This window comes from Opisthocomus hoazin, chromosome 7 (assembly GCF_030867145.1).
Source record: "Opisthocomus hoazin isolate bOpiHoa1 chromosome 7, bOpiHoa1.hap1, whole genome shotgun sequence".
Classification (NCBI taxonomy): Eukaryota; Metazoa; Chordata; class Aves; order Opisthocomiformes; family Opisthocomidae; genus Opisthocomus; species Opisthocomus hoazin.
Window position 1 is genome coordinate 49,876,479 of NC_134420.1, and position 23,666 is coordinate 49,900,144.

The 23,666-nt window shown below is 43.6% G+C and overlaps 1 protein-coding gene across 11 annotated transcripts in view; it reads left to right on the top strand.

Annotated features, from left to right (window-relative positions):
• Positions 1-23,666, top strand: part of NRXN3 (neurexin 3) — a 1,053,133-nt gene that overhangs the window by 204,182 nt on the left and 825,285 nt on the right. Inside the window, exon 1 of one of the 11 annotated variants that reach the window (XM_075425776.1) lies at positions 4,413-4,432. The exons of the other annotated variants lie outside the window; for them this stretch is intronic. The gene's annotated coding sequence lies outside the window, so the exon portion shown is untranslated. Of the gene's footprint in view, positions 1-4,412; positions 4,433-23,666 lie in introns of those variants that run through there. 11 annotated transcript variants of the gene reach the window in all.

Genomic DNA, 23,666 nt, shown 5'->3' on the forward strand with positions numbered 1-23,666 from the left:
AGCTCTCCCATATACACTGTGTGATGTTTTCCAGGTCTTGGACTGAGCCTCTTTTCCAGCTTGTAACTTTCTCAGACAGTAACAGCTTTATGCCACAGGAGGATGGCAATGAGGATAATCCCAGTCAGACACCATCTTGTGTGGTGGCAGTGACCAAGTGTGTCAGGTTGGAGAGGATTGGGGAGGCACAGAGCTGTTCCGCTCTCTCCAGCCCAGCTCCCTGGCCTCCCTCAGCAGTGCCCAGACTGCTGCTGTGTCACAGCCTCTCTTGCGCAGGACAACACAATTACCCAATGACAAGTGCTTACAGCCTTACCTACAGGATCTTTAATTTGCTAGCAGGGAAAGCGCTGATGCTACAGTCTGATGCTCTTTCACGAGGTAGGAGGAAAATACCTTATTTAAATAACCCATTATTTTTGTTATAAACAAACCTGTCATGCTCGAAGCAATGCTATCACTGAATCCCTGCACTTGTTACCTGCTAGAGGCAAAGTGTAGGCTGCAGGGGTAGTGGCAAGATTCAGGGGTATTAGTGGTCAGAAAATTTTCCAGCATTTGAAGTGGTGATGCCTTAAAGTATATTGTATCAAACCTTAAAAGAAGTTAGCCTAGCTGGCTTAGTGGTCTCTTCTAACTAACAGCTATGCATCCTGTCCTTGCTGCTCTCTGATAGTATAATATTACATCACCAGTAATGAGTGGAGGTATTTCAAAGTCTGAGTGTCGCTGCTAGGGAAGGCAGTTATGTCATTATCCACACTTTGAAAGTGAGACATAGGAGTCAAGATGACATGGCAAGGGTTTTGGGGTGGCTGTGAGACATGGGACACAATCCAGACCTCCTTATTCCCAGGCATTTAGAGTCCTTTGTGCTCTTGTAATATTAACTTAAAAGTTAATCATGGCAACAGGCGGTAAAATGGGTCTTTTTCAGTCTTGTTGCAAGGAGGAATGGTGAATAGGCTGTTGCTGTTGTATGACTGGCAGTTTCAGTAACTCTGTGTCCGTGTATGACACTCTTTAAGTCATGACAGTGTGTTCTATCACGTGTATGGCTATACCTAACTCTATGTCTAAGTTAATTTCTCTTTTCTGCTTAGAAGAAAATTGTTACCATAAACATGATCGTAGCTAGCTTAAAAAAATCACCATTACGTAGGGTAGATAGACTGGGAGAGTTCACACCTCTGGTGCTATGTGGAATTGGCCCTGCCTAGCTGCAAGGGAGGAAGAAGTAAGGCTCATATCCATGAAGAAATGTGTCATCTTACTGCTACCATGTGTTGCAAGTCCCAAAGAGGTTCATGAAAGCTGGGCGCCTAAGCATCCATGTAGAAATCTGGGCCAAGATCTGCAAATTTGCTAGTACGTTTCCTTGGGTGCAAAAGTTGTGTTTTGTTTCTGGTTTTAACAGACATTTCTACACAGATTTCAGTAGATTACTCTTGGGTAGCACTGAACTATGTGTAATATGCTATTTTTTAATGTCTAGATTGGTCATGGTGGGACTTGGCTTGCCTAATACTTATGGAGAAGATTAATTTTTAAACAACTCTGGAAAGATAGTCCTGGGTGTTTTTGTTTAGGAGAAAGGAAAAATAAACAGACTGAACAAAACATTAGAAACCATCTTATCTTGTTTATAAGCAAAGAAACATAACAGCAGAACACTGTGAATAGAAAAGTAGTTTCTCTCCATCTCCCAGCTCCATAATCTGAGGAAAATGGAGGACTTCAGAGAAGAAACAAAAGTGTCTTCCGCTATATTAATATGCGCTATGAATAGCAGTATGGCTAAATGGTTCAAATGCAAGACTGGAGCTCGAAAAAAAGTTATCATCTTTGTCCCATGGCAGATACATGGTATGAACTTGGGGAAACCCACTGGTCATGCCATATGCCTTGACTTCCTGGTCTCTGAAAAAGAGCATTTGCTTGCATGGAACAAAAGAAAAAACTTTGTGAGGCTTCACTCATTTATGTTTGTGAATTATTTTGAAAGAATGGGATGGAAAGATTATAGAAGCAAAGAGTTTTATTTTTAAAATAGTAAAAAAAGTATCTTTTAAAAATGACATAGGGTTAACCTCTAAAACTCATTGTGGAATGGTGCTACTAGAGCACAATTTGTTACAGTACTGTCACAAGCTTGAGAAACGTATGATGACTATATGTGTACGTGGCAGCTTTGGTCATAGAAAGTTAATTCTGGGTCCTAACAAGCATGAGGCAGTTCGATTACATTTATGATTAAATGCTGGTACACTATCTCTTTATCTGTAAGAAATGGTCAATATCAAGTAGGCTAGTCTGGGGAGAATGATGAAGCATTGATCTTTTGGGCCTTATTAAATATGCAGACTAAAGTTGGATGGGATGGAAGGATTTCTTTATTAATGAACAACAGCGAAGGTTTGTATTTGTGCTATGACCAAGACAGACAATCTCTTCTCTGTTTTAATCAGAACAGTAAAAAACTTACCCGAAACAAGCATGTGAAAATTTAGTGCAGGGCAACCTTCTGCTAAATGGGGCCAGAATGGGGAAGGACTTTTAATGGAATGAGGGCATGGACTATCCAAGTGTTGTGTTCTGTGCTCAGTGTGGGTAGATCAGGGCCTTTAATTCCTTTGCTTGTTTATTTTAGGGTATGAAATGCTGTATTTTGCTTTTTCTTTCCTGGGGTAGCATTGCCCTCTGCCGGATGCAATCAAAGCTGCCCACCTGCGCTGCAAACCTGAGGCTGCTGGCAGATAATGCATCATCTCCTTTCACTCTGCTTTTGGGTCTTGGGCCTTGGGCTGACAGCAGAAGCCAACCCCACCACTGACAGGAGTGATGACTGGCCAGGGTATCCAGATCTGAGCTCCTAAATGGCTGCATGTCTGTTGCTATACAACCAACACGTTTCCTGAGTGTTGGCAGCTCCGGCTGTGTGAGGTGTTTACTGGTTTCTCAAGGGTGACATCGCTCTTGTGCAGTGAGGAGAGCAACTTACAGCTGGTTAGAGCAGGATTTGGCAAGTGGGGCTGCGTGGGCTGAGTCAGAGGCTCAGAATGAAACAAGTCCTCAGTGGCCAAGTTTAAAAAATGAGAGCTGCTAAGAGCAGTGCAAACTGGTGAGGCTCCTGAATGTTATCTTCTACAGCAGCCTTGCTTGGGACACTGTCAGGGACTTTTGAGTGAAATGTCTCAGTCTCTTGAAAGAGCTAAGACTGTGCTTGCGCAGTTTAAACATGAGTTGCTGCCTGGATGATCGTTCCTAACTCATCTCTAGCCTAGTGCAAGATGTGAAAAAAAAACCCCTGCAGCTGCAGTGATGGGATGAGGCAGTTTTGCATGCAGACCAAACCCAAATGTAGTGGTCTGCAGTGTGGGAGCAGCAAGGTGGTTCTGGCCCGAGGGGCATGGGAGCTTCCACAAAAGGAAGAAAGGAGACACAGAGGAGCAGCAACTCTGTAGAGAGTTCAACCCAGAAAGGTGTCGAAGGTTCACCACAACTTGCAGGTGAAAGTCTGTATTCCCAAATTCCAGGACATTTTTGCAGACATCCACATTTAGTTTTTTATCTCTTGGAAATCTTGCCTTGTAGGTATTCACTGCGCCTGATGCCTTGCCTGGCTTGTCACAGCCCCTAGCTGTAAGGCATGAGGAACAAAGGAGTTCCAGAGAAACAGCCAGAGGCTGAGTGTATTCAGTGAAAAGCACAATCAGATATGTGTCTGTACGAGGTGAAAGGTCATCTTGGTCCCTTAGTGAATGTACTTGCTGTGGCCAAGAGTCGTCTTCCGATATTTCAGTTGTAGGAGCCTCAGTGCTCAAACCTATGTCCTGTGCAGGCTGTTTGGTTTGGCTTCAGGAGATGTTTCAGAAATCTTTGCATTGCTGCTTGCTGGCGTTTGTGTGAGGAACCCATACAGGGTTGCTCAGAGCACCTCTCTGGGCAGCATCCAGAATATCTGTGTTTACCAAACTGCTGTGTCAGCCAAACACCAGTAACCGGGAGGGATGTGCATGCTTTTACAGATCCCTTGGGGGGGAATACCCTTGGTTTTGCAAAAGTGCAGAGGGCTTACCTGTGTTGGCTTAGGAGAACGCAGCATTTAATTTTACAAGTCCTCAAATTACTGGAACATCAAGACAATATACATTCATATTTTAATTTAGTATTAGTTTTCTGTTGCTTTGGTGTTTGGTAGCGTATTTGGGTAATGTGTGTTACCAGTGCCCTCTCCTGGGTAAGACCAGGCTGCTTCACAGCTGCCTGGCTCTCCAGTGTTTCCACTGAAGAGCGACCATGCCGAGCCATTGCTTGTGGAAAAGCTCAAGCTCCTGCTTCCTCTGCCTGTGGCCAGGTGACCCTACCACACAGTGCCAAAATTCCAGGAATGATGCTTGATTGTTTTGATCAAGAGGGAGTTTTCCTAAACGTGAGTTTTTTAGTTTGTTCTCCTGTATAGAGGAGGCAAGCAAACTATTTGCTGCTTTTTTTCTGCTTTTGATGCTCACAAACTAGGTAGTAAAAAAGCCAAACAGTGCCTCGTGATATGAAAACCTGAAAGTGTCATAATTCTTAACTCTCTAAGGAAAAAGAGGCTTACTTTCCTAGGATAGAAAATGTTTCATAAAACGTGGTGTGTGCCTGCTGTCTGTGCAGAGAAACAGAGGCACGGGGGGAGGAATTGGCTTGGCTGGATCTGGCAGCAGATCTGACAGGAACAGACCTGGGTTCCTATTTCCCCTCTTTGTGCCCTGTTGACTGAATCCTGCTGCTTCAGTTTAGCAAAAACTACCAGTGAGAATGATAATGGAGATTGTGGGATCTGGTTGGGATTCTGTTGAAGGTTCAAGTTCGTCAGATCCTGTTCTGATATCCAGTTGTCACGTAATTTGCAAACTGTTACAGGTCTGTCTTTGCACGTGCCAAATGAATACTTGTCCCTATGTGCTTCTCCTGTCCTCCTCTCTCTCCTGTTCCCTCTGTGTAGGATGTATTTTTTTATTAGGATTTGGTTGCATTTCATCGACAGTAATAACTCCCATCCTGGCATGACAGCTGTTGAGCTGAAGTCTGTTTCCCTTGATAGGTGCCCAGATTGGGTCATTTGCTGTTTGTTGTGTTTGGACAAATTTTATTTCTTGCATGTCTTACTGTTCAATAAATTGCAGCCTCAGATTTCTGTCTTTAGCAGGGCAATAAAGAATCCTTCACTCTCTGCAAGCTTATCTCCCATCATGGTCTCCTGTGGAAAATCTTTAGAGCTTATGTGTGCATCATGCTTCAGAGGGAGCTATCAAACAAGACTTGGGGCTGTACTCTGAAGGGCTTTATTAACCTGACTGATGTGAATGGAGGCTGCAGGGTACTAAGGGACTTCAATACTGAGGGTGGAGAGACTCTGTAGATAAGAACTGCTTTTGGAAGGACAGTTCAGCAACAGGCTGATAAAGCTGCAACCATTTCGCTCCCCTGTGAGTAATGGAACAACAAAAAATTGCTGTAGGAAAGTTTAGTTGTTATTATGGCCTAGGTTTCGGGAGTAGACTGTGGGGGCCCTGCTTCAAGAGGATGGTTCATGGTTCGCTAAGTTATTTAGAGCTGTTCATTGAAGTTCTCCCCTTGAGCTATAAAAAAGCCCTCCATCTGACAACTGCAGAGTAATAGTAGTGGGGGCAAATGAGAATTTCCTGGGCAATCCCTAAGCACGCTTGCCAGCCTTAGATGAGCTGTGTGTATATATACCCACATATATAACTTTCTCCTAGTAGTGGAGACTATGGTTTTCTTGATGTGTCTTCTGTGGTATCTGATCTACCAGCAGATGGGAGTCTGCCAGCACAGCTCCTGCTACAGCGGTTAAAATCACAGAACGGTAACGGTTGGAAGGGACCTTAAAGATCATCTGATTCCAACCCCCCTGCCATGAGCAGGGACATCTTCTACTAGACCAGGTTGCTCAGAGCTCCGTGCAGCCTGGCCTTGAACACTTCCAGGGAGGAGGCATCCACAGCTTCTCTGGGCAACCAGTTCCAGTGCCTCCCCACCCTCATGGTGAAGAATTTCTTCCTAATATCTGATCTAAATATGCCCTCTTTTAGTTTAGAGCTGTTCCCCCTTGTCCTATCACTAAACACCCTTGTGCAAAGTCCCTCTCCATCCTTCCTGTAGGCCCCCTTCAGGTACTGGAAGGCTGCTATAAGGTCACCCCAGAGCCTTCTCTTCTCCAGGCTGAACAGCCCCAACTCCCTCAGCCTGTCCTCACAGGGGAGGTACTCCAGCCCTCTGATCATCTTCGTTGCCCTCCTCTGGACCCGCTCCAACACATCCATGTCCTTCTTATGTTGAGGACTCCAGAGCTGGACGCAGTACTCCAGGTGGGGTCTCACAAGAGCAGAGTAAAGGGGCAGAATCACCTCCCTCGCCCTGCTGGCCACGCTTCTCTTGATGCAGCCCAGGATTCGGTTGGCTTTCTGGGCTGCAAGAGCACATTGCCGGCTCATGTTGAGCTTCTCATCCACCAGTACCTCCAAGTCCTTCTCCTCAGGGCTGCTCTCGAGCCACTCTCCACCCAGCCTGTAGCTGTGTTTGGGATTGCAAGTACTTGTGTTTGGGATTGTGAGTATTTACTTGCCTTTCTTCATAGCAGGCCATAGGAGGCGACATTCTTGTTATCAAAGAGACTGGCTGTGTTCCTGTGTTTGCCAATTGCTATCTCGTTCTCTGTTCTACATTAGTGGAGTTTAGGAACCATACCCCCCTGTTAAATGCATTGTTCTTTTTTTAATTTTCTTTTTTCTTTTATTTTCAGATATTATTTTCTATTGTCTTTCTGGGTGGGTTTTTTTTCCTTTTTCTTTCCACTGCATCGAGAAAAAGAAAAGCTCCCTGGAGAATATAAAGCAGATTATCAGTAGAGACATAGATAAGATAATGCACTCAGCATCTCTGAGGTGCTTGGCTTCATAGGCTATGTTAGTTCATTAAATGCGAGCTTGCACTACTCATGTTTTGCGCATTGCTGTGTAGCTCAGCAGTCAGCAGATGCTCAGGTTTCAGGTGCCTGAACTGCACTAATAGCAGGGCTGGTTGAGTTCAAGATTGAGGAGTGTAGGGGAGAGCTGAATTATCAAAGGCTGAAAGAGTGGGTCAGGTTTGGGTGCATTGGCAAAGCATTTTCTAGAGCTCGAAGTTCAAAACGAAATGGCCTTTTGCTGTGCTGATCTCAGTTACTTTCCTCTAATTGGTCCCCCATCAGCTGCCCTACCAAGACATATCTTCAGGAGTTCTGCTTACATTGACTATTGTAGTTTTATATTAAGAGCATTGTGGCATCACTGCCTTGTGAAATGCTGCTGCTTGCCTCTGCTTTTAACACAGATTTCAATTTTGAAGGAAAGATGCCTCTAACATATATTTTTTTTTTTCATTAGAAGGAATAATTTCTTGATTAGTAAGGGGGAACTCATGTCCCCATGAGAGAGCTGGATTTACTTTCTCTGCATCCAGCTATTTTTGCTGCTGTATCTGTTTCTAGTTTATTTTCTGCTGTCTGTTTTCCCCCTATTTTCCTGTTTTGTACTTTTCTATCAGACTGAAAGACTGGGACAAGGCTGCAGTGGCCACTTGTATCCGCTCCATCTGATTGCTGTGGGAGTTGGAGCAGAGGAATCTTCCCTGTTGTCAGTCTCTGATTTGCAGGACTCGCAGTGCTGCTTTGTGCAGCCCCCGGAGCGCTGTACGGGTGGTTCTGGCTGGTGTGCGTCGCAGTGTGATGGTGCACGAGGAAACGTGGGTCATCTCGGCGAGGGGGCACATGTGCACCGGTAACAGGGGCTGGATCTTGTCTCCTTCTTTCTCAGCATGTTGGAAGAGAAGCGTATGTTTGGCTGAGGGCTCTAATTGTAATGGGCAGGATTTCTCCTGCCCCTAGCCAGGTGTCCAGCCTGTCAGAGCAAACTTGCTGCGGGCTGGCGTGGAGGATGGGAGGGGAAAGCCAGCCAGGGTTTGCAGGCAGGCAGCCACACAACCCCACTGCTGGGACTGAAAAGAAAACCCAGCAGGCCACTGGGGCTGATCAAGGAAGACCATGGTACCTAGTTATTCTTCATTCTGTAGGGAAAGGCCAAACAGCAGCAGCTGTAGTGAAGAGGTGAGCAGAGGCGATGTGCAGAGCTGAGGTGATGTATGTGTATTTTGAGTCAGTCTGGTAAACCATTGAATTCCTTCCTATGAGGGATGGGCCTGGTGATTGTAGAGACCTGACAGAGTCAAGCAAGTGTAAAATAACCCATTTCTCTAACATCAACCTTAGTTCTTCTGGCCTGGGTACATGCAGTCTGTGGAGAAACCTGGAAATGGGCAGATGGGAAAGTCCCAGAGCAGCTGGCTCCTTAGGGCAGAGGCTTCTCTGGGAGCAATAGTGGCTGTCCTGCGCTTTTCCCTGCACCCCTTCTTGAGAGTCCTTGGGTGTTGCTGCCTGTCACTCCATACCACAAGCATTGCTCTTATGAAGTAAGGGTGAAAAGAGTGTATGTGTGTGGGCAAATAACTGAGGTTCTGACCTTGGAGCAGGAAGATAAGAGGTGAAGGAGGCGAGAAGCTAAGGGATTGAATACCAAAGTTAATCTCCTTCCTTTCTAATAGCTTTGCACAGTGCCTGTCACCAGGCCCAACTGAGATTTATAGCTTCCCTTGCATTATTGGTTTACTTTGCTATTTAGAGTCTAAACAGGGCTGAGGAAGGTGCGTGGCACTTTTCCCTATTGCTGGCAAACTTGTATCGATCAACTTAATTGAAGTTCTTGATAGAATCATTCATGTTGGGCAGAGTTTCCCTTTCCTTTGTTACCTCCTCCTTCTCACAGCCCAACACTTGGATTTCATTTATTGAGACTAATAATGTTCTCAGTGTCAGTATGGGGAGACTAAATCTGGGGATGAATCCTACAGGCAGTCCCGGGGTTAGGTGGTTGTTGCTGATGATCCTGGGCAAAGCTGCTTATTGCATTTGGCACTGAAGTGCTCTATCCATAGAACAAAGGTTTGGTGGTGATTTATGACTTCAGCTAAACTCTAGCCTCTACTGAACAAGCAAACAAGGATCTGCTTGTATCTGCTTTTAAACACAAAGCACAAAAAACAGACTTTAGGAGAGAAGGTGGAGAGAGAGTGGCCTGGAGGCCATATGGTCCATGAGGAGGACCTTATGTGACCTGAACTGCAGATCAGTTTGGAAAGGAGAAGGAGGAGGGGTCATGAGAAGTTCAGAGGTGATATCCACAGTTGGGTATGGTGTGCCTAATATAAGTGCTCTCCAGAAGATGGAAATCTCCCCTTGCAGACCTTATGGCTTACTATGTAGGAGGGTCTGCCACCTGTGGCGTTAGCTAGAGGTGATTTGCCGTCCATGTGCAAGTTTATGGAGTTAGTGTTGGTTGACTTTATGGTTCATTTCAACAGCCGGTGCTTCTAGACAGGTTGGTGTTTTTTTTTTTTTTGTGGGCCCTGTAAAACTGGTGGTGGAATGATTTACTTCAAGTTGAGTTGAGCAGGTTGAGTTGGGCAGATTGTTACACAGTGCATCAAATTATTTGATATTCAGCCATTTTTATAGCATGTGAATGACATACAAGCTTTGTTGTCAGTTGATTCATAATTATTCAGAAAAGAAGATGTTTAAGTTTATTTCAGCCTATAGGATATGCATAGTTCTTCACTTAGACTCTGTGCTATCCACATAGTAGCTGGTCCTATGAATAACATAATATTTCATGCTATGATTTTAGATGCATGTGGGTTTGTATTGACCCATTAAGCAAATGCCTAACATACACACTTTGTGGATACATTTCATAGCTTCCCAGTGCTGGTGCTCAGTATATAATGATCTTTTCCCAACACTTATAGCTGTAAACCCACTGAGAAGACTATCGGAAAAATCCCGTGGAGAAATGCTTTCAGTGTGTAAGGACAATACACCCCAAACTGGACAGATTCAGTGTAGAGGAGTGAAGAAGAGTATTGTACAACTTGATGAGAGTTCTTCAGTGGATGTTAGTGGGCTCTTCGGCCATTTCTAAATGCTGTGAAGGAGAGGAGGAGAGTCTAACAGACAGGTGAACCTGTCATTGGAGCAGCAGGTTTTTGGACAGTAACGTGTTTGGCAAAACAGTTATGTTTCTGTTCTTGAGAGTAGCCTCATCCATTTGGGACCTGCGTTCTCCCCAGCATCTGGCATTCCTGCTTGTCACCCACCTGAGTGCAGCTTCTGTCAGCACCTGAGTTTTTAGTATGTCCTTGTCTAGCTCCATAGTCCTTCTGCTTCTAGCCTAAGAGGACTTTGACATGTTGCTAGAACTTCCCCTATTTAGCTTCCTGCAGGTCCATCACATGACATTAATCACCTCTTGGGAACATAAAATGATTGAGAGAGAAATACTGAGAAAGAGAAGAGGAGGGAGAGAGGAAATAAGGATGTGGAGTAGTGGTAGTAGGGGAAGAGAGTTGGAATACTTGTTCCTGATTATGTTTAAAGAAGAATTGTGAGTCTGACGAGCTTGCATTCTCAAGGCTTCTAATCTGCTTGCTCTAATCCTCTTACAGCATCTGCTCTATTGGACTTTTATCTGATCTCTCTGTGTCTCAAACAGTCTGTCGAAGCTTCCCACGCTGGAGTTGCTTTTGCCCCTTCCCTAGGGAGCTATCTGGTATCCTCTTGCCCGAATGGGGTCAATGGATTCTGCTTATCTGCATCCTTTAGTCTGAAGTCATTTAACACACGCTGTTACCTTGAGTCGTCTGGATTTGGTGTGGCGCTGGCAATGGGAGCTGTGGGACTTCTAGTTGTTTCTGTGGTATAAAAAAATTTACATTTATGGTGAACCAAATTTTGGAGATTTGAAACTGTGAATGAGCTGCAAGTGTGATGGATCATTTGGGGTTTGTTTTTTTTTTTTTTTTGATGGTGACTAAGACTAAAAGAACAGCTTTGGAGAGGATTGGTTTGGTGTAGGGTTCTCTTGTTTATTAAACAACATGATACAACTAGAGTGTTCAAACTACCCTATTTACCAAATTCAAGTTCTCTTGCAGAAAGAATCATCAATAGCTAGTAAAACCACAATATCATCATGTCAGTAAAGGAACTTCTGTGTTTTGAGCTGGAGAGCTTTTGAGAGGAAACTCCAATAGCATCTGTAGTAAACCCTTCAAAAGAGAATAGGGACACATCATAACTTTTAGAAACTTGATGCGTCCCGGTTGTGCAGAGTAAAGAGTTATTAGCACAGTCCTGGAGGTTTTAGGCTGTAATTATCATATCCTATAAGGTGTTCACAGCTCTGTCTCAATTATGGGGTAAGATCAGGCCAGGTAGAAACAGATGAAATGAATATGTACAACTTGAATAGAAACAGTTTCCTCTTTCACCTTTGAGCATCTGAGAACATGTCCTGTGCTTTTGCATGGGACAGGCTAATTCAGTGCCACAAATGAAATGGAGTCTCTTACACGTCCCATAAAGCCCCCTTCCCCAGGCTGCTGGAAGACCAAACACCTTCATTCTGAACAGTATGAAAGAGAAGCATTTTAGCTGTATGCTTTACTGGACAGTTGGTGATCCTGGAGGAAAGCAGTCGACACCTTCTGTAATGGTTTAACTCTTTAGAGTTGCGTGAGGGCCAAAGCCGTTGTCAGTACACCGATCTTCATCTGCCTTCACTGCACAAAACAGTAGGCTAAAGCACCAAGCTATTTGGGGTAGTAAAATGTTCCAGGACCTTGTGTTTGTTTGTTTTTTTTTTTGTTTTTTTTTTTTTAACTGAGCCTTGCATGCAATGAGACAGAAGCTTTGTGGTTTGTCAAAAAACACAAACCCCAATCCTAGTGCTGTTTTTGAGGACAAAAGCCTCACATGCCCAACGTACACATAAACTGCGGGACATAGATCCTGCTGGCTCTCAATAGCTTCTCCTTCTGGTCCTGCTGCCTCTCTGCCGGAGTGCCAATCCACTGACTTAATGAAGGCTAACAGTATAATTAATCACACACGCCCGCAGCACAGCAGTTCGTGAGACCTGAGTGAATGTGACAGCTGCTCTGAGGGAGAAAGGGGAAAAAAATCCCACAATGATGACAAGAAGGGAAATAAGATCTTTGGTGAAAAGAAATGGTCAAAGCCAAAAGCGAGTGATCAGCAAAGAGAAGGGCTGGGAGCATTTATGAGCAAGGCAGAAAGCCGTCTCCCCGTGCTGCGCTGTTGTAAAGCGTGTGAGATCCAGGAATCCACTCTGTCTCCAGACGTTTCTGTTTTTAATTTCTCCTCCCTTTTTTCCTTCTCTTTCTATCCTCGGCCTCTACTTTATTGTAATTATGCTTGAGGGGTTTTCCTCATTTTTTTCCTCTTGAATACCTTCCTTTTTTTTGTTCCCTCTCTTTTTATCATGGTTTTGCTGTTTTGGTGGTTCTCTGGGTAGTACATAGTCCTCTGGACCTTTTAGGTCTGATGGACAGTGTAAGAAGGCTTTGGTAACAAGTGCTAGTTGTACTTTGGGGGGATCTGAGTGTAGCTAGTTTAGTTTGGAGCTGATTAAAAGGCTATCTTTTCTTTACTAAGATACATGGACAGTGGAAGAATGCCAAACTTTGTTCTTGTCCCTAAATCTTATTCCCCCAATATCCTTCTTTATTATTTGTGCTTGGAGTCTTTCTTTTGTATCCTCTGTGCACCTTGATTCTTTTCTGAGGATGGTGGTGTAGCAAAATTCCTTCTCTGTCCTCTTGTACAGCACAGAGGCCTGTGGTGTGACCCAAGTGGCCTTCTGAGATCTGATGTGTTGGATGCATTATTTGCTAGAGCCATGAAAATAGCTTCAAGCTCTGAAGGTGGAGTTGGAAGGGAAAGGTCTGAGGTAACTGGTATTGTAAGTAAGAATCTGCAAGGCTTTCTTGTTTCTTTCTTTCTCCTTGCAAGGTAGTTTTGTGCTTTCTTGAGTTAAAACTGTAGGGCCACTAAGATGTCACTTGTGGACATCAGCATCCACAGCAAGTAGGTGGGCCAGATATTTTTTTGGACTCAAGATGCACACAGGTATTTTGGATCAGAAAAAGGCAGGAGGGAAGATGCAAGAAGAGATTGTCTCTGATGGCCAGAATATGGGTTGAAAGATATTAGCTATATTCCTGATTTCAACTGTAACTGTCTCTCTGAATTTGAGCGCATGACTTCGTATTGTCTCAGCTGGGGGTAAGGAGAGAGAGTCTGTTGCAGGTTAGCCTTACACAAAGTGCTGTTCGGGGAATTCCCTGTAATGCTGTATCAAGGGATGACTTCCGTTCCTTTTTCAACCCCAAGGTGAGAGCAAGTGAGACATGGGAAGGTGTAACGCATTGTACTGTAGAGAACTTGGACATGTCAACAAATTGTGTGTATTCTTGCTTTACATTAAGGGGTGTCTAGAATCTTGGGTACAAGAAGTTACATACACCCCTGTGTTTGGAGATACATCCAGGGATTCCTATGCAGTCTTACGAAATTATGTCGGGGCTTTGCGATAAATATCAGCAAATACGACTGACCTGTATCTGCAAAAGAAAATCACGTAACCTGGTGCCATCTAACTGCCTCTCAGGTGCCCATATCCTCAATAGATCTTCCAAGTCCTCTTGTATTTGTTTTTTTTTTCCCGCTACTGCTTGATGTTGGAAGTCGTTAGACTGCTGTGTTTTCTGTATCCTGAAGTGCCTAAAGCTCTGTGCAGAGTTATTTCTCTTGACTGTGCTGCTCAGCACCAGTGTCTAGCTTGTGTCTGTTGGGATCCATAATCTTGGCACTTAGACTAGTAGTTGCTCTCAGGAGTACAGTACCAGACTGCCCATGGAAATACTGGGAGCCTCCCTTTTTGTCTGGCATCCCAGTGGCTGCAGCACATGTCCTGCCTGTGGGAGCCACTGGTTATGTAGCATTTCTCAGTCTGCTGTAGCCAACAGATAATTTTGTAATGGAAGGTATAACTCTTTCTGCCCGTTACTGAAGACTTTCTTCTCTGCTTGAAGTAATTAAATATTCATGATGTTTGGGAGTAGAGTGAAAGCAAGCATCCAAGTGTGAATGTGGATCTGTAGTGTTTAGGACACTCACTGGGTAGGACTTTGGAACGTGTTTTTCTCCTCAGAGTGAGGAATCTAATAATGTCCGAATGCAGCAGGTCCGCCCTTTGACACGCAGCTCTTTCTGTACCTCCATGGGAGGGTTAGTGCCTCACGCAGGATTGCAGTTTCCAGTAGATAGCAGAGAGCTGAAGAGTGAGGGTTTGCACCACTGAGTTGTCCAGATCTGTCACTCCCACTTGGGACAGCACTGACTGTTTGGAGGGAAGGTTGGGAGAAAGATTTGTTTGTGGATACTGAATATCACCATACAGATTCCCTGGTTTGTCAGAGATTGCACAGTGGTCCCATTTCAATAGCTCCCAGAGAGAGCAGGAGTTTGAAGGTTTAGGTTTGTTTTTTTCTTATGTGTGGTTGTTTTTTGTTTTTTTTTAAGATGCATTCTAAATATTTTTTTTTTTTTCAAAGATGAATTCTAAATGTTTACCTGATGGCACCCATGCTGGGAAGGATGGCTGAATTCTTACTTTACTTTCTTTTCCTTGCAAGGTATTATTACTTCTGTTTTGTTTTTTTTCTGATTTTCCTTTTTCTTTTTAAATGAAGCTGCAATTGTGTCAGTAATTGCCTACAAATTTTGCAGTGATAGCAAAAATAAGAGAGTTCAGGGGAAGGAGGTAGGTTACTGATCTCTCCAGCACATCTGCAGGCCTGTTGAATTAATTAGAGCTGTAGTGTATAAATATTGAACTAATTATAATTTCTTTTGCAGTTTCTGTAGTTTTCAAAGAGTTCCTAGCTCTCTATTACCCTTGTTGTTCTTCTGTATATTTAAGAAAGAGGGAAATTAAAAAAAAATAAAAATCCTTGTCTCCTAAATGTAATCAAATGGGAGAACCACTGTTTCTTGGCTTCCTGCATACCACCTTCTTCAGACTAGTTTCTCTCGGGCCTTCTCTCATGATATGAAATGAGGACTGTCTCTGTGGTTCCGGGGATGCCTCTTGCTGTTCTGCTGTCTTTGAATCCTGATGCTGGTGAGCACCAGGTTGGTGCAGGACTGCACGGAGGATGAGCAGAGGCATACTTGGAGCTGCTTAGAGAAGTAGGAGGAGTGCCTTTGCCTGTAGGTGGCATGTGGAGGTATAACAGGAGGCCTCTCTGAGATGAAGGCAAGAGGAAGGATGCTCACAAACAAAGGAGGACATGCTAATGAGGTCTAGTGTGGGAAAAAGTAAATACAGGCCAGATACCAAAGAAATTGAGAGCTGCTGTTTGACAAATTGCCTGTTGAAGGGAGAATTCTGGCTAAATCACTGGCGTGGGTGGTCAGAGCGAGATGAGGGGCTGTATCTGTCCTGGTACCTTTTTTTTCCTTGCCTTAGGGGTGATCACTTCTTGAACCATTGTCTCAGTTCCCCCAAGTATAACATGGTGACAGTAGCTCATGGTGCCTGCTCTTGGAACTGGAGCGTTTAAGAGTTCAGTGACGAGTAGGCAGAAAAGATAACCATTTCTTGCACAGTGCCCTCGACGCTGGGTTGTCTCCTCACTGCTATGCTGTACCTAGTTGGGCTGAGGTGGCTCCTGAAGAACTGAGGCTGTGGGCCTCCATGGGTTCCTCAGCCAAAGGCCTGTCAGACAGCCTGCAGCGCTGAGGTCCCGTGTTCCTTCTGTCCCTGTGCATTATCAGGCTCTCTAGTTTGCCCAGCAGGCCCCTGGTGCTTTGTCTGCTCTGAGGGTGACACCCCACCACACGGTCTGTGGCCGTGGTCTCCAGCATCCTGGTCTGCAGGGACAGTGTGGAAGTGAGGCAATGGGCTTGGGAGTTGTCAGGATTTGGGGACGAGCCAGCATAATTGGGAAACTATCCTGGACTTTTTCATCCTTAGTATAACACAGCTTTTTGGCACCTGCATTCTCCCAGTGGTTTGGAGGTGATGAGACTGGTGCAGTCCTGCTTGCTTTGGTGCAGGGGGAGACGGAAGGGCCTGGTGCTGATGGCCACCTTGTCAGAGGAGCACCAAGAGCTTTCTCTTCTCTGAAACTGGGTACCAGCAAGGAACTGGCAGAGAAAGCACAAATTCTGTCTGAATACCAAAAGAAATAAAGCCTTTTTTGGGGTGATCTTAAGCTTTTGATTACAGTATCTGCTATCAGAGGATTTTTTATCTGTCCTTCTCTAAAACAAGGGGAAGAAAAGGCACTCAGCTTCACTGTGGTACATTGATGTGAGTTCTGTGGAAATTGTAAAGGGAAACTTACTTGGCCTTTATTTCTTCTTCAGCATAGCTACTTTTTCAGCTGTGAAGACATGACAAAGCTACACATTTTAGGGTGAAGTTGCCACAGAAACAGCTAATTTTAGCGTCTTGGAAAGCCTGAAGACGCTCCAGTGGTAGGCATCCTTGCTGATGGCCAGGGATCACTTTAGCATCTAGGGGATGATTGCTGCAGAGGGGAGGCAGCCTGCCAGGGTTGTCTTGGAGAGCTGTTGTTGCTGCTGGCAGGATAGCTAGAAGGGATGTGACTATGGCATTTCATTGTCAGGAAGTAGCACAGTATTACGTCGCATACTATTTCTGTTATTCTAGTCCTGAAGATGATCCAGCCCATCCTTATGATATGCTGATCTTCCTTTGTATTAATAGTACCTTCTACCTGAACATCAGCAAATTTGTTTAGCATATTCTGGTCCTGTGCCTAGTCAGATTAATGTAAGTATTAGGTGAAATGTGCTGTAAAGTTGAACCCTGAGCAATGTTCTTACCGACTTCTTCCAACCCAAGAGCTCTCCTGGAAGCCAATTTGTTGTCATCACTATGTCAACAAGGTTCCTACTTCGCTTTGGTTCTCCTGCAAATTTCTGCCTTTTCTGATTTAATCTAGAATGACTATGATTATAAGAGAATACCTGTATTTGAATATCTTTTTAACAGCTATGCTCATTGCTTTCTCAGGGTTTGGCATTGCCTGTTAGTTCATCTCAGGACACAGAGTGGCTGAAATCTGCACAGCAGCTGTAGCTCAGAAGGATCTTCAGGGATGTGTATCGCAATTGTATGTGCCTATAATTGTGCCTGCTTGAAAAAAGAGAAGGGAAGTGATAGAATTAGTGTTTGAGGGCGTGTGTACATCACAGCTTGTGTAAATTTGAGTAGGGCTTTGTGATGTTGTGTGGAAGTGAAGTTTTGTGCAAATGTGACAATAAACCTTTCAACAGGCAGAACAACAGCAGGAGAAACCCGTGAGCGGAGGCTGTTGCCTGGAAACCAGGCTTGAGAGCTGAACCACCAGTCCGAGGAGTGAACCTGAATCTCCAGAGAGCAGCCTGAGAATGCCCTTCAGTCTGTGGCGGATGTGAGGGAATTAACTCTTCCATTGCAGAGCTGATCAGTGTGTGTGTACATGTGGCGGTGGTGGAAGCTTGGAGGCTGACTACATAGAAGACATTGGGTGGTGAATGAGGGAGAGTTCAGATCAGAATACTGTTTTTTGGGCTGGGTACTCTGGAGTAAGAGTATGTAGGCAAGCTGATGAGCTAAGGAAGGGCTATTTGTTTCTGCCTTGTGCCATCAGTCACCTCCGCTTATCTTTCTTATAGCTGTGAAAATACAGAGACTGTTCAAACTGATTTATCATTCTACATCTACTAGTAATATAGTGAGATCTAGGAGAAGTCTAGTCTTACTAGTCTTGATGACCTGTTATGTGATTTGGTTCTTGGAAAAGCTGTTGAGACTCATTTTTGTAGCTAATATATTGATAGGTTTGACAACACAGTCTCTCTTGACAGCCTTGTGTGTGTTTGAATTTGGGAACCAAATTGAAGTATTTCTTGTAACAAACTTAATGGGACCATAACTAACCAAATAGAAGGCAGTAAAGGATAAATCAGTTGTAGCAGGTCTTTTAATAAAACAATGGCGATCTACCCATCATGAATGGAGTGGGACTGCAGGTCAGATCAGTGGGAACTGAATGCTGTTTTACTGCTGAGGGGATAAGTCGATTTGAACATCAGAGGATTCAAAACTATTACAGGATCTTCTGTTTTGGGTATACATTCTGCTGTATTTGATTACTCTCTCTTGCCTCACAAGAAGGTGAGGAAGAACCTAGAACAACTTCAGACATGTGTTAGTACTAAACTGAAGGGACCACAAACAAGAAAGGATGAAATTGTTGTTTTTTGCTGGATGTTTTTCTGTTTACTAAGATGACAAAGCAGTCTAACAGATGCATAATTTTATAGTGTAATAACAACAGTTTACTACTTTAAATCTCAGGAAAGCTGATATAATGTAAGCTTGGGAAGCTGGATGTTATTTCAAGCTGGGATTCTTCTCTGGAAATAATTCTCATATACCTTAGATAAACTTGAAATGAGATTGGGCATCCTCCTTAGCAGGCACTTCATGATATGAAACTATCAGAGCCTTCATGTCTTGAAAATATCACTTAGGTCATATAGTCATCTCTCCTATCTATTTCTAAAATTGAAATATTAATTTCATATGAATAACTAGTCAAAAATATTCACTAAGTCAACTCAGACCTCAATTTATTCTTCTGATAAGACAGGCAACTCTTACTGCAAGCCCAGAAATTGGAGTCATTGGTATCTGGTGCTCTCAAAGAGTCTTTATCCAAAACCTTCTTGCCACATTTTCTTCGTGAACCATGTTGCAAAACATGGTTTTTAAAGAGTAAATCTTTCTGAATCAACTAACAGCACTCACTGAAACTTTGTTTCAAAATGTGTACCTTTCCAGGGTTATTTTATGTTAGATATTTAGTCTGTTTTTTTGAGAGGAAATCTCTAAAGGAGAGGAAAGTGCTGTAGTTGCAAGTAAGCCATGGCAACACACAGCAGCTGTTTTTAGGGTGACTGAATAAAAGCTGAACAGATCAGTGTAAGATCTTAAATTCTTAATCTACCACAGCTAGAGAAAGAATATGGCAACTCTCCAGACAAAGGGTTAATACACTGTAGAGATCTCAAGACTGTTCCACTGCAGGCAGTAACATGGAATGCTGTTAAGATTGGTAACAAGCAGAGTGCAGGAGATAAACAGCTCTGCCTTACGCAGACACCTGATGCTGTCTAAAACAACACTAGCTTTTCTAAACAAGGCAGACATTCATAGTCATTCCTGCCTTTCCTGTTCCAGCAGAAGTGGGGAATGTTTAGCTGAAGCAAGTTAAAGACAAAGAAAAAAGGTTTCCATGGAAGTTGTGGGAAGGTGGTAGGGCTGAAAGGAGAGGGAAGTCTGGAGTCTGTCGTGGTTAGGGAGCAGAGGTGTGGTTAAGAGAGCAGAACATCAGAGTCACACCTTGGCTTACCCTGTGTGTGCCTTTTGCTGAGCTTACCAGCAGGCTTTTCTTAGAGGGGTTACTTTGGATTGGAGGTGAACCGGTAATGGGCGACACCTCCCTTAATGGATTGATCACTGATGACTGTGCTACTTTGTCCTCGCTGCTGAAGTTCATGGCATCAGATAGATAGCAGAGGCTAATGACCTGCTTTCTAGGTTATATTTAGGTGGGGGAAAGGCTGCTCTGATTTGAAAATCACCATTACCTTCCAAGTTTCGTTGGGCATTCTGAAGGAGTCTCTGCTTTTACACTGGGGTCTTTCCGACACGTGCATGTTGCTCTGTTTCTCGTTTCTTATTGCAAAACATCCCACAGATGAAAGGACTGTCTGCTGCAAGCCTTGCCACTCTGCAGGGGACTTCTGGAGCGGTTGGGGTGTTGAATAAACTGCAATGGCTTGTACTGCCCTAATTAAACAGTGCTTGTTCTGAACTTGTTACGCTTTCCTGACCTGTTTGCAAGAAAGTTGTTACGGCTGCTCTGTGAAAACCTTAGTTTTTGTTTATCCTGGATACCTATAAGTCCCAGTGCTTATGTTTTGGTGAACTGAGTGGGGCTGTGAGGAACGTGCAGAGCGATGGACAGAGCAGGGAGTGCTGCTCGTGCATGTATTTCGTATCAGTAGTTTCCATGGTTTGATTTGGCACAGGCATGCATTGACTAGATGGGGTGAGGAGTGTGGATGTAGGCTGGAGAGGTGAAATGGCAGAGAAAATACGTTTTATGAAATTGTTGACTTAAAGCCGCAAAGGGCTTATGAGATCATTGCAGCCTCTGGCCCTCTATTTATCATGAGCATTAGATTTTTACGGACTTATCCTTAAATTGTGTCAAACCACCCCTGTGCATTTAACATACTTGTTCCCATTTTGACATGAAAATGAGGCTTGTGTGTCTTATAATAATTACAGGTGGTTTATCTAGTGAGAAATTCTTTACTAGTCCTTGATTAAAAAGAAGGGAAGCCTTATTTTCTTTTTTAATTGAAAGCCTTATATATAAAGGATCATAGCCACAGAAAGCTGTTGTGGTTGGAGTGGTTCTGCTGGAAACTGAGCTGTGGCGAGGGATGTTACCAGCACTGTGCAGTGCAGGATTAGCAGAGGTGCTCATACCCTATTCTGCCTGCGTTTGCTTTCTGCATGAGTACTACAGAGCGATGGCCTCGCTTGGCAGGAGGGGGAGGTGGGTGCCTGTTGGGCTCGAGTGCTGCAGATGCTTTGTAACATTTCAGCTCTTTGTTCTGTCTGAATAGAGCAAATAAGGCAGTCAGGCTAATTTGAAAAGATGCTCGATTAGGCATGGAGTGTTTAATATTCTCCCTCGGTCTCTAGCTGCTGTAGAGCCTCCATTTTGCCTTCCCAGCGCTCCAAATGGAGCCTGCTGCTTTCACTCTGCAGAAGTCCCGGGCTAGATGTGATATTTGATGACAGATGGACAAACAGTGAAGTTACACAAGCAGGTTCTCTGGTGAATGCTCCTGCAAAGTGCTTGTCTTTCCAGGACAGCCTGGGAGCTGCAGCGGCATGTTGTGTCGATGGCTAGTGGGCAGCCAAGGACTCCGTGAGGACTGTCAACATCTGGCATCAAGCAAGCCAGAGGCAATAGTTTGTCAATTAATGTGTCAATTAATTGTGGCGACCCTTTTGTGTGTTACCCCTTCCAGTTAAGTGGCCTTGCTGATTCAACTAGGATTATCCTTCTGAGTTTTCATCAGCCTCTGCAGTTTCTGAAGTATGGGAATAACTTGCTTAATTTGGTGCGCATTGGCATTGGATGCCAACTGCCAGGTTGGCTGCCTGCTCTGATGGCCGGACAGCCCTGCTTCCAGCCACAGTGGATGTCGGTCTTTCTGCGCTGTCTGTCCCTGACTCAGCTGCCAAGCCGTTGTATAGCTTCTGTCACTTCAACCTTCTGCACATCTCTGAAAACTGGAACAACCATCACTTTGGAGGAGGGCCATGTAGTGTTTAATGTTTGCTTTGAGATCCTCAGCGGTATCTCGGAGCAGCTCTTTATCTAGTTATAAATGCTTATGATAAGTATAATAGTGAATATGTAGGAATCTGTTGGTTTTGTAAGACCTTGAAAGCTTACTGTTTTGCACAGCAAGCAGCCTTCTTCAGCTGTTCTTTTTAATTTCTTTTATAAAAAACATGTTGAAGTACATCACACTCATGTTGAAGTACATCAGATGAGTGGAGTAAAGGTAGAGGAGGAAAAAGTGAATTTTGAAATAGATTTTTTTTTTTTCCTGGTAATTAAGAAATATAAAATTTCCCACATGCTTAAGATTACACCTTTCAAATGTGACAGTTGTTACCACTATTGAAGCAAATATTTTTCAATAAGAGGAATATATATGTTACTGCTTATGTCCCAGTAGCAAAGTTGATAATGGAAGATGTTTTCACTGTCTGTTTTTATGGATAGGAAAGAGCTTTGATCAGTTCTGGAAACGTCCCTGTAGTCTGTTCTATTGAGAGCATTTTGCAGTGCTGTTGCATTGCCTGTAGCATTGTTGATCTTCCCTATTGAAAATAACTCAATTATTGCTCCAAGTTCTGCTTATTTGTTGCTTTTTTGTTTATAATTAAACACAAGTATGTATACTAGACAGTCCATGTGGATAGCACCCATCGAAAACTTTTAGGTACGCTTAGCTGGCATCTTCCATCAGCCATTCAGTATGTTGAAAAATGTAACTGTTTGAAATCGGTATGTGTGCACACATGTCCATGAAGAGGCTTGCACACCAAGGAGAACTTTTGGTCTTTATTTTAAATAGTGATACATGCAAACATTGTCAGCCCCATATATTTCTCTTTTATGAGTAAAGCCTATCTAATGATTTTGAGCAAATCTAATAATTACGTGTAATGACTGAATTAGGGCTATAATTTAAGGAAAAAAGATTTGATTCCTTGAAATGTTTGTCTTATCATTTAATTAAAAAGTAACTTCTTTCCGCCTCCTATATAGGCTAAATGAGCCCGATGCACTATCTCAGCCTCTTTGAAGTTGTGTCCTGTAGACACACCACTCATTAGTATTAGGAAAGGAAGCGAGTTAGGGGATGTTATCAGTATTTTTTTTGGTGTTGCTGTTCTGTAAGTAGGCAGCCATGATGATAGATGCATTTTAAGAGTGCAGGAGCATCTGGAGCGTTGCTTATTGATGACCTTTGAAAATTGTGTAGATTTCTGAGTTTGGGCACCTAGTCTTTAAAACTATTTGGACTATGCCTGATCCTCTGTAGTGTTACTTCATACCACCCTCTCTATAAAATACTAATATAATAATTGCATAGACTTAACTGGCATGTGCTCTGATCTTGAATAGAACTGCAAAGAATTTTAATCTAGTTTTGTCATGCTATTCGGATATAATTACTTATTGGAAAGGCTGCGGTTTTAGTCACAGCTTTAGTCCCAATATTATGAAAAAGTATGAGAGATTAATCTACCTTTTTCTTGCTAGGAATATCGTGTAATGCTAATTGTAGAGGAGACACCTGAAAAATCCTTTCTCATCTTCCTGCTGAGCCCTGCTCTGGGTACTGGCCTGGGAACCCAGATGGAGCTACCTCCTGAGCAAACCTGCACCTGGCCCTGGAATGAGGCATAGCTGCTTGAATGGATGTGAAAATGTTCTTTCTGTTAAGTAGATCATAAGTGCCTGCCTCAAAGGCACTACCCATTCAGAGGGAGATTTTTCTTTCATTGTCCAGTTCCTTGTGTTGTGCTTGGATACTTTCCTATCTTCATTACCTGCTCTGCTAACCCCCTCTTACCAAAGATTCTGGCAACTCTTCATCCCATTCAGCCTATAGCCCTCGGTTAAACATCATCCCATGAGTTACCTCCTTTCCCTACCATGCTGCTTTGTCTCCTCTGTTTACTTTCACATGCTGCTCTTGTCCTATAAAGTCAGAGCTTCTATTTGTTTTATTATTCCAGGAAGTCAGGTCAGCAAAACCTGAAATAAAACAAAATGCAGTGTTGCCTTCCCAGAGGGAAGTGATGACATGCACGTTCACACCGCTTCATGAGCTTCTCAGCCTTCCAAAAGAGGCTTCAAAGAAACTTGTCATTTCTTAGCAGTTCTGGCTTCTGTTGTATGATGTTACCCAGGGGCAGGCTTGAACCTTCATTTTGGGGTTTCTCTAAAGTTCCTAA